Below are 12,227 nucleotides of genomic sequence, written 5' to 3' on the forward strand. Positions count from 1 at the left end.
TACAACATCAATGCTTGCCACTACCAATCAAGAAAAGGCTTCTTTCCAGTCCAGCTCCATTACCGTTACCTGTTGGTTGACAATATTCTTTTGAAAGCTAAATTCCAAAATGTGGTGTGCATAATTTCTTAAATAGTCGTCTCAAGAAATGAAATATGGTGTGCACATCTCTTCTCTCTCTCTCTCTCTCTCTCTGTCTCTCTCTCTCTGTCTCTCTCTCTCTCTCTCTCTTGTGGGGATTATCTGATGGGACAGGGGGACCATGTATGCCACCTTGAAGGAAAGGTGAGATATAAATAAAATAAATGGTTAAATAAATTATTGTTGTACACAAAACCACTAAAAATAGCAACCACCTCTGTAATAAGATAGCAGTCCTTCAAATGATATAAAGTCATTTTAGCTAGGAATGTGTGGAACGCAACTCTGAGAAATTTATGTTTCCCTAAAAATCCCCAAGATGTTTATCTCAAGCAAGAACCTCAAAAATGCCTCACAGTTTCACATTAGGTGAAATATAGTGGGGAATCTAGATAGTGGGAACACAAAAACAAGCCAGTCTGACTGGAACTAACTAGCACCTTCAAACTTTTCAGAGTTGCCAGAAAATGAAAATCTGCCAGTCATTGATACTATCTGGGGCCATAGGAGGATTTCTCCCCTCACATGATTTCATTTCTTGTCTGCTCTTTTATACCACTCCCTTGGGATACCATACTATTTTAAATTTATATTTTAAGCAGAATAAGTTATAATAATAAGATATTATTTGCATTGGAAACTTTCGGAACCTTACAAAAACACCTTTTCAGAAAACATTTCTATTTACATTGCTCGATATCAGTTATATAATGATAGCATCTGAGCCTCCACCCACAAAATACATTGAATTTCAGCTCAATTCTGGGTTGGGGAAGACTGCGCCACTTGGCATTATTTTTAATTAAATTTTTTAAATGTTGACTTAGGCCAAGGAAATAGGTGTTTCAGTTAACAGGATCTTGCAGATCTATCTGATAAGTTTGCCCATGTTTCACCTTTCCAATTTAATCAGAGGCTTTCTGCAGCTTCTCAGGTGCAGGATGTGCAATAATGAAAACAGTGACAGAGTATTAAAAGGACGAAACCAAATACTCTCCCTCAAACTACAGACTCACTCAAAGCAACTTCAAGTGTTAAATTGAATTTCATCATAAAATAAACCTTTGTTGAGTTATTATAATAGGCTTAGGCAATGATATTTACCAACTATGGGCATAATTGCCTTTTGCTCTCCATTTTATTAGATGGAAAATATTAATGCAGGAGGGAAAAAATCCTCACTGGTACAAGTTCAAGCGCTTTTTTGTGTGCATGTATGGAGGCGATAAAAAATTCATGGGGGAGAAATGCCAGAATCCTGTGTGACTGTTCATAAATCCATGAAGAGGATGCTAAATAGAATGTTATTTGGGTGTGGAGCCAAAATGAAGCCTATTGCCTTTTTGACCTACAACAGATTGCGCTGTTCTTTCTTTGAACATCTGGGCTCCCCAGGGAAGTGAGTGCTTGCTTTATGAGAACAATGAGGCACAATAACCACAGGTATCCCATAAAACCCACCCAAGGTTCTCTTCGCTTTTTAATCAAGTGGCGCACATGATTTAGATTTTAATAGAATGCCACGCCGAAGACCTTCTGAGATTGCATACGTCTTTCTGCTATCAGCGTCCCCGGCTCCCCCCCCCCCCAACAACACTGCAAGCTCCATCCCAGTTACACCAACACTGAAATCTTATTTGATAGAGAGGGCTGGTATTTTAACAGTTACCAATTTCTGATATGTGAGAAGGAAGCAGTTGCCTTTCTCTGACAGAGGCGAAACTCAAAATGCTACAGAATGAGCATTCTGGATCCAGAGACCTTTAAAATACTTCCACCTTTGCACAGGCTATTATTTTGCAAGGACGAGTGATGCTATTGGGCTCATGTTAGTGTTTCCATCACATCTTTTGAATCCAAGACCAAAATAAAAAATAATTAGCTGTGCATAAGTTCCGCTGATTTCAATGGAAGGCAAGCACCTCTACCTTTACGTAACACCCCATGTCTAAATAGATGATATTGCAAGCTGATATTGGCAAAATAGTTATCTGAAGGTCAAACATAACCATCTGATATTTGCAAAACTGGAACAGTGGTGAGAGGCGGGGGAAATTCAGCACAATGACCTGTCAGTCACCCATTGCAAGCATCTGGCTGCCGTTTCCAAATCAGAGTCCCACTATTTTATTGTTGTGTTCGTTACTTATTAAATTTCTCTACTGTCTTTCATTCTAGGATCACAGGGCAGTTGACAATATCAAAACACGAAAATACATAACACAGTAACAAATGAAATCAGTAACCCCTCCTCTCACAGTTTAAATGGTCATAGATTGTTTCATTAGCCAAAGGCCTGGGAGCAAAGGAATGCTTTTGCCTAGTGCTAAAGATTTTTTTACCACAGAAACTGCCTGCTCTCATGTTGCTGCCCTCCAGACCTTTCATGGAGGGGGCATGCAAAAAGGGTCCTCAGACGATGATCACAAGGTTTGTGCCAATTCATCATGGCCATAGCTGGTGAACCAACCTAAGCTGGACATAAGCCGGGCGTGCTGCAGGCCCCACAGTGGGTGCCACCTGGCATTTTGTCACCCCCTCAGTGGTGACACCCAGGGCGACCCGACCCCACCACACACCCCTTCCTCCGCCCCTGGCTGTGTGCCACTGGCATATTGATGATGCCTTGCTGCAAATTCCCAGCTTTTGCATTGCCTAGGAGAAAGGATAGACCTCTCTGGGATCCCACAGGCCAAAAGCTATGGGGCCAAGCAAAAGTCTTTTCTGGTAGTGGCCCTGCAGATAGGAGCACAACTATTATTTTATTTTAAAATATTGTGTGTACAGATGCGGTGGTGGTACAGCTCCTGATTGCTGCTTTCCAAAAAAATAAAAAATGCCACAAACTTCAGGAGCTGAAGCTTCCATTCTAATCAACACTTAAAATGCATGCCTAACTTGTGGAAGCTTTTCCAGGTCTAGTTTCCTAATGATAGTATTTGACCTCCTCTGCCTAATTGTTGGTGGGATTTATTTCAGAACAGGCTAACCTGAAAAGGTTGAGCAGAGGGAATTGCAGATTTGCAAAGGCCAATCAAAAGGCTACAACAAGAAGAATCACAGTGACAAACATATATATCATGTTGTTCCAAGCAGGAAGGGATTTAAATCCATTTTGTTCTGTGTTCTCGAGTTAAGTTTCATTATTTGAATATTATCTGTGCATAGATCTGGAAATAGCAAGTTAGGAACTCTTAGAATGAATGCAAAACAGTGTTTACTACACAGTAGCCCTCCCAAGGTTCAGTTTTTTGTTTTTCTTTTACATTTCAGCAATTTCTCATTCATGACTCATTACCAATAATATATTCAGAAATGTCAACAGATTTGCAGTAAATTGGTGAGTTATGCATTGGGATATATGGAGAAAATGTTTTGTGCAACTTTTTGGAATCATCATATGAATATATTGACCCCAGTAGTATAAATTAAAATGGCCAGAACAGTAACCGATGGGATTCATTAAAGTATAAGAAATACCCACTACAAACATGCTTTCCCTATATTGTTTTGCTTTTCATTTTTCTTCTTGACTGTTTCCATTCTTCCTTTTTCAGTTTGGACCTACTTTCCCCAAATCTTATCCGTAGTTTGTATCTTTTTGCTGCATCATTATGTTCCTTTAATTCTCTTTTCTTTCCAAGCTGTCTCCTTCCCTCGTCTTCTGCCAAGACTATTTTCTTCTCCCATTCAAATACGCATTCACATACTATTAAATGAAATTTCACATAAGATTATCTGCCCATTTTATGTTGCACGATTTGAATTTCTCTTTGGTTATGGCATGAATATTTTGAGATGTTAGAATTTGAGTTAGATGTTTCTTTTCTTTCTCCTCTTAGCTATTTTCATTCTTAATTAGAACAATGGACAGTTTGTAAAATCAGACTGACAATGATTAGTCCTTCTTACCAGAGCCATTGATAGAATATAGCCTTTAAAATCCCCTTGATTCAAATGGAAAAGTTAAGGATGGACTCAAATCCAACACCATGATAGCAGCAAGAGGCATTCCCCCATTCACAAAAGTCACCTCCTCCTGTGTCAAGGGGAGCCTCACATACCATTCAGTACCTACAGCACAAGAAAGAAACCACCAGTAATGAGGTCAGGTAAAGGTAAAGGTAAAGGTAAAGGTACCCCTGCCCATACGGGCCAGTCTTGACAGACTCTAGGGTTGTGCGCCCACCTCACTCAAGAGGCCGGGGGCCAGTGCTGTCCAGAGACACTTCCGGGTCACGTGGCCAGCGTGACATCGCTGCTCTGGCAAGCCAGAGCCGCACACGGAAACGCTGTTTACCTTCCTGCTAGTAAGCGGTCCCTATTTATCTACTTGCACCCAGGAGTGCTTTCGATCTGCTAGGTTGGCAGGCGCTGGGACCGAACAACGGGAGTGCACCCCGCCGCGGGGATTTGAACCGCCGACCTTTCGATCGGCAAGCCCTAGGCGCTGAGGCTTTTACCCACAGCGCCACCCGCGTCCCCCAATGATGAGTAATGAGGTCAGTTTCCTCCAATTGCCATCATAGGAATCAGTGTAGTCCCAGATGCTACAGATTAACCTAAGAGAAGGTTGGATAACTTGTAGCTCTCCAGATGTTGCTGGAATCCAACTCAGACCAGCCCTAGCCAGTGCAGCTGATGGTCAGGGATGATAAAATGAACAACAATTTAGAAGCTATCCTTCACCTAAGGCATTTATTTCATATTAACAGCTCAGGGCAATTCATGGTGGAACATCACAATATGACTTGGATCTTAATCACCATTGCCTTTTCTTTTCTCTTCCTCCACATTCATTTTTCTAAGACTGAGAGACAAAAAGCAAAAAGTGGTCCTTCAGATATTTGTTGAGCTATGACTCCCACCATTCCTGATCATTGCCCATGCTGGCTGGGACTGCTGGGAGTTGGAATCCAGCAATATCTGGAGCCTGGGGGGGTACAGGTTAGCCACACTTGTCACAAAGGCTAGAGCCTGGCTAGCTCACCACTGGCTAGTGTGGTGCTGATAATGCCAAGGTTACGGGTTTGATCCCTATACGGGGCAGCTGCATATTCCTGCATTGCAGGGGGTTGGACCTGATGATCCTCAAGATCCTTTCCAACAGTTCTATGATTCTGTGGAATTGGATTCTGTGGAAGTGGAGAGAGACAGGTTCAAACCTCAGCTTAGGCATGAAGCTCACTGGATGACTTTTGCCTAGTCACTGACTCTGACTCGGTGGTAACCGATACCACAGGGCTGTTGCGAGGTTAAACTAGAACACCACCCTAAGGTCCTTGAAGGAAGGACAGCATACAAATGTAGTAAGTTCCTCAGCTTGCCCAGATTTTGTTAAGGGGAGGCGCAAAGAAGGAAGAGGAAAATATCTTTTCATATGCATATTCAGCACAGCAGCTACACAGAGCCTTGTCAAGCTCTTCATGCATAGCTACATATGCATCAAAAAGACCTATCGATGACTGAAGTGAGAACAATGTTTATTGCATTAGCCAGTTGTTGTTGTTTTAAATTCACACGTAACTTTCGAAGCTACCCTTATTACTGTGTCCCGTTTCAGCTGTGCTGTGTTGCTAGTACAAAGCAATCTCTGACTTCTTTGTATGTGTCCCATGGCTAAAGAATTTGCACTGGTTTGTAAGCTGAAAGAGGACTCTTTGCAATTCCTTATTGTCATGAGGGGTTCGCCAAGGGTGTGGGCATATTTCTTCACAAATGCAAGTGGAAGCCATCAAAGAGATCTCTCAATAATCAAAAACTTTCTTTCTTTCTTTCTTTCTTTCTTTCTTTCTTTCTTTCTTTCTTTCTTTCTTTCTCTCTCTCTCTCTCTCTCTCTCTCTCTCTCTCTCTCTCATGCCACAAGACAAAATGGCTGATTTCCAAGCCCCCTCCACATCCCCGTTCAGTAAATGTCTTTCATGGAGCACGAGGATGCCCAAGTCTAGCCTGTCTCTCACAGGGGACCAGAGGAATTAAAATGTTCAGGGCTGCCTTTGTCTTCCCACTCCCACCTCCCCTTTGCGTTTTGTTTCAGCTTGCATGCACTTGATGCTCCAGGAGAATGAAACCAACAAAAGGAGCACGTAGCAAGATGTGCTATATGCTGTCAAAACAGCGCTGGAGATGAGAAAGTAGTCTCACGGTGCACTTCTTTGTTAAGGATAAAAAACAATACCCCTGTTTCCTAAAAGCTAAGTTACTCTCTGTCTCTACTGAAGCAGCCTTTGCATCCCCTGTGCTGGGAAAGCTTCAGGAAGAACTTGCTTTTGGATGGTGGACAGTCTGCCAGAAGATCCTGAAAATGTACCCTCCGTGTGCCAAAGCATGGATAGAAAACCAGTGGCCCTCCAAACATTGTTGGACTCCAATTCACATTATTGCAGAACACTGGCCATGTTAGCTAGGCCCGCTGGGAGTTGGAGTCCAGCAACATCTGGAGAACCACAAGTTGTTCATCACTGCGCAGAAAGCTGGGCACTTAACTCTAAGATGTGAAAAACCCAACACAATATATGGAATGTGGGGTGTAACACTTATGGTGAGGGACACATCATACTCCTTCGGGGGGGGGGGTTCCACCCTTGTCCCCACCCTGCACTCAGCTCCCTCCTGTAGATCCTAGAAGCTGTCAAATCTGGGCTGGAGTCCCTAGGATGGTTGGATGGTGCCTTGCATTCCTCCTTCCGGCAACTCTTGCAGCCTAGCTGGTGACCAATACAGTGGTACCTCGGGTTACATATGCTTTAGGTTACATACGCTTCAGGTTACAGACTCCGCTAACCCAGAAATAGTGCTTCAGGTTAAGAACTTTGCTTAAGAACAGAAATCGGGCTCCGGCGGCACGGCAGCAGCAGGAGGCCCCATTAGCTAAAGTGGTGCCTCAGGTTAAGAACAGTTTCAGGTTAAGAACAGACCTCCAGAATGAATTAAGTACTTAACCTGAGGTACCACTGTATATTGCTCTGCTTTCCTTTGAACCACATCAGCAAGGCCAAGAGGATGGTCTTTTCATCTGGGCAGCCCAGGACTTCCATACACAATGCCCAGGATTGTGCCCTGGGGAGGTTACTTGAACAAAGACATTGTTTTGCTTGAACTGTTTATAATAATAATCTCCAGCCAATGGTGCAAGTGTGATCCTCCGGGCCTCTTCCCTCGGTCACACTCCCTCTTCCTGGTTTGTGCCCCTCACTGGCCTAGCTTTGCACCCTCCTCAACTGCTTTTGCATGACGATGATGTGAATTCTCACTGTAAAGATGCCTCCTTCTTGCCTGGTTGGAGACAGGTGCGTGGGGTCCTCTGGCTTTTGCATGGCCCAGATCAGAGGCAGATTTAGGAGAGCATGTCTGGTTCACATACACTGGGTGCCAAGCTGAGAGGGCACCACAGAGGACACCGAAACAATGAACAATGGAAGGCAAGAGGTGGGGGACACAGAATTGTGGCATCACACACCAAAGTACGTCACTACTCAGATGTTGCCTACTGTACAAACTTAAGACTCAGACCTGTCATTCACATCCCTTTTGACTCCACCCATGCGGCCCCCTGAAAGTTGTCCATGAAGGAATGTGACCTTTGGGCTAAAAAGCTTCCCCAGCCTCTGATTTAGGCATATAATTAATCAAGTGGAAATGTTTTCATTTGTTGACAACCCTTAAATTTAGCAATATCGATAACCTCATCTTGGACTTTAGAACACCGATTCACAAACGTTTTCTAAAACCTCTATTAAAATTAAAAATTTAAAATTAGTTTTTATTAAAGATTTTCTTGCGTCACAAACAAATCAACAAACAAAAAATACACATAGTGTCTTCACTTTCAATTCACAGAGTCTTTTTCACAATTCCTTTACATGCAGTATGAGACACTGTTGTCATGTGCATTGTGTTGTTGAGGGAGAAAAGAGAGGGGAGAGAGAGTTGGAGCACACTGATCTTTCATTCTATCGAGTAATGTTTGTGCAGGAGTTTTCTGTTAGCATCACGTGGGTAGGTCCTTTATTTATATATTTCTTTATTCTTGTTGGCATTGCAAAAGATCGGAAGGTCCAGAACTTGGCTGGTTGCGTTCGGTTGGCTGCAGTGTGGTTTGTTTGAATGTGTGAGGGGTGAGGATTTGTGGGTTCTGATTAGCCATGTTGATGTGTATTCTGTTGGGGGGATAGGTCATTGTCTTGTTGTGCTGTATATGTGATAAAGAGGAGTCACACTGGAGGGAAGGCCTCCTTTGCTTGTCCCTGTGCTAGTTTGAATTTGTTGGTTAACTTTTCGAATAGGGTGCTTTCCCATTGTATATAAGCCTCAAGGGTTATAAGAGCAGAGGCACAGGCAGCTCTGAGTGGATGAGGGGGAAATTGGGATTTTTTTAGCCCTGTGGTTAATTCTTGACTGTTGGCAGTAAACAACTCCAATCGGAGGGCAATTAAGAGACAATCATTCTAAGTAAGCCTCCTGGGTGAAAAGAAAGCTATGTTGCCAGGGATCTGCTTAAAAAACCAAATATGAAGAGACTGCAGCTCAGCCGCATGAATAAATTCTCCATAACCAAACATAACGTTCTGCTTTACCTGCATGTGATTTCATAAGTATGTATCATTAAATTTGAAAGTAACCTATTAGAGGGTTTTTTTATTGCTATTCTCAGATAAACCGCTGAATCTAATATAAACCCTAAACAGTTTTCACTTATGTTTTAATATGGCAATTGTATTTCTTTCTCCCTAGATCTTTCCATGGTATTTTTCTTTTATTAAAGTTTTTCTTTTTTTAAAGCAACCCCAAAAGAGATTTTGTAAAACAGACGCTGAACTGGTTTAGATATGGTAATAGTCTATTTTAATACTTTTCATCTTATGTGTAGTCAGAAATACTAAAAGTCAAACACTTCTAAGCGGACTTTTTTCCACTTCCCCAAAGATTCTTTAAAACTGTTTTGTGGATTCCTGGGCAGCATAATGCCAAGCCTTTTTCAGAGCATAGCCCGAGGCAGCAAATGCTCTGAGTCCTCAAACATTATCCTTCAAAATTTTCAGAACTATCCAAATGCTTTGTTTAGCCGTGGAGTGGATTCTCACACCGAGGTTCAAACAGCTGTGCAGTCATAGTCATTAACAACACATCAGCCTTTTTAAATAATACATTATACAGCAGGCAACACACACTGTGCTGATCATATTGTGGTGTTAAATCAGGATGGGTCTTCTGTCATCATTGACTACCAAGGATCAGATCTTCATCGGATTCTACCTTTGCCAGCATTAATGGGATGAAGATGTTTTACACCTCACTGAAGATGGACTCTGTTTTGACCTCCAGTGATGAGAAAAAAGAAACCCAGCCATTTTTCACTGTAATCTCTCCAAGACTCAGTGTCAGGTGGTGGGAGGAAGGGGGAGTAAACACCTTGGTGGAGTATAAAGGCTTAGTCTCGGACAAGCCCAAGATATAGGCCAACTCACCTGGGAGAAACCCCATTGGATTCAATGCAGCTGACTTCTGAGTGGACAAGGAAATTTTTGCCTTGTGAGCAGGCAAAAAGCAGTCTGTATTGAGAACATTTTGTTGCAGTTACAGTGGTGCCCCGCAAGACGAATGCCTTGCAAGACGGAAAACCCACGAGACGAAAGGGTTTTCCGTTTGGAGGTGCTTCGCAAAACGAATTTGCTATGGGCTTGCTTCGCAAGACGAAAATGTCTTGCGATTCCTGGTTTTTTTCCCCCCCTCCCCACCTTTTTCCCAAGCCCCTAAGCCACTTAACAGCTGTTCGCTAACCCGCTTAACAGCTGATCTAAGCCGCTAATAGCCTTTTAGCAGCTAATCCGCTAATCCCTTAAACCTTTAATAGCCGCTAATAGCCTTTTAGCAGCTAATCCGCTAATCCCTTAAGCCTTTAATAGCTGCTAATAGCCGCTAAACCGCTAATAGCGCTAATAGCGCTAATCCGCTAATGGGCTTGCTTTGCAAGACGAAAAAAACCGCAAGACGAAGAGACTCGCGGAACGGATTCTTTTCGTCTTGCGAGGCACCACTGTACTTTCTTTTTATTAACTCTCACTAGCCACCCCCACCCCTGGTGCTGCTTTGCATCCTCCTTGGATATCAGGGGCTGAATGGATGTGGGAGAATGGTGGAAGTCGCCCATCCAAGAGCCCCTCAGGGAAGACACAGAAGAAGACGACTTAGATCCTGGTTCCTGGTGATGGGATACCGGCCGCCATCTCAGAGGAGGGGACAAGCAGGGAGGTACTAGAAGCAGGAAGATCGAGGGATCATGAAGAGGCAGAAGCAGGACAGGGCAGTGAGGTTCCTAGTTTGGATGCAGGCTCCTACAGAGAGGAGCCAGATCCTGCAGCTCTATCATGACAGCTTCTCTGCCAACATGTCTCTGGCCCCACTTCTAGAATGCAAAAGATGTTACATGTTAATTGTTGAATAGTGGGTAGACATAGCAGATGACACAGCGATTCTTCCAAAGCAGCTCTTTATTTGTAAGCTGGACAGAACTGAACAGCAAACAGCTCAGCCGGCCTGCTTTTATAGGCAGCCAGCTGTCAACAATGTAGCAACAACAACCCAGGGTTCCCCCCCTAAAATAACTGACGTGGACCTGAGTGAAAACTACATACACAATACTCCTGGTGGCCAGGGTGAGAACTTCAATACATAACATTAATGAGCAATGAGCCAGGCAGGCACAGAGATAGGATCCTAGGGCTCACAGTAGCAGAAGATTATAGGGGTGGAGCCCTGACTCAAAAGGCTAGAGAGTGAAGGAGGGGCTGCATACCAATTTGAGCAACTTCTTCATGGGGGAGCACTGGCCTTATAAGCCTCCTTGTATTTTCCCCCTTACCTTAATAAAGAAACTAATTGCATGTTAGCCTCACACCTCCCTCTCAGACCTGCTCTCCCTGTCAGCTCCGTGACTTTGAGTGTTTGTGTCCACCCGAAACTGTGTCATTGAGCACTGATATTGCCTGTTACATCCCTCAACAGATGGTAGAGAGACCGCTGCATCTTCCTGCATTGCAAGAGTTTGCACTAGGTGGTCCTCGGGGTCTCTTCCAGCTCTACATTTCTATGATTCTATAAAGGTTGCTATTATATGCTGTATTATTTTGCGCTGTCCATCCAGCAATCCACTTCATGATGCTCCCACAAACCATTTCGCTATACAATGGTACCTCTAGTTGCGAACTTAATTTGCTCCGGAGGTCCGTTCTTAACCTGAAACTGTTCTTAACTAGAGGCTGGCACACGATTTCCGTTCTCATCCTGGGGCAAAGTTCTCAACTCGAGGTAACTCTTCCAGGTTAGTGGAGTTTGTAACCTGAAGTGTATGTAACCTGAGGCATTTGTAGCTCGAGGTACCACTGTATTGCAGATCTCTTCTCATCATTTTGAACCCCCTGCAGTCCAGTTTGGGCTGTAAATGTGAAACGTATAGCGCCAGCCTCTTAACAGTCTGCACCAAATTAGATTTTAGGGTTATTTGTTGTGTCCTACCTACAAGCCCCACAAGAAGTTCTGTGGAGAACATTTCACCCGAGGCCTGAGAGGCTGTTGCTTGGAAAGAAACGAAACAAAAAATGCAGAGACTACATTGTGTCTAGCTGTCTGCCTCTTAAGCCACAACTCAGAGTTTTAGCCAATTGGGGCTAACACACTACCAGGCTAGATGAGACAACTGTAGCTCCATATATCCTGAAATGCTAACTGTGCTATTAAAAATAATATATGTTTTTTTTTCCCCCTACACTGTGTGTGGGTTTTTATTTCCCCCTTCCTGGTTTCTGGTTCAAAAACCCTCAGCATCACTTCATTTGTTGTCATGGTGCTCATGGTACTGAAAGAAAATTCCAATAGTTTTCAGAGTGCAGCTGAGGAAATGGAATGGGTAAACAGTCCTTTGGAGAACCTTTGTCAGGTTTCATGCTCATCACAAGGCAGCTGGTGCTTAAAATTAATTACAAATGGTTACCTAGGTAACACCAAATCATGCTTGAAAGTTTCAACATTGTTTATCCTGAAAAGTTTCCACATCAATTTCAATCACTCGAGTACAAAATAAAAATAAA

Source organism: Podarcis tiliguerta (genome assembly GCF_965153285.1).
Source record: "Podarcis tiliguerta genome assembly, chromosome: 6".
In the NCBI taxonomy this organism is placed as follows: Eukaryota; Metazoa; Chordata; class Lepidosauria; order Squamata; family Lacertidae; genus Podarcis; species Podarcis tiliguerta.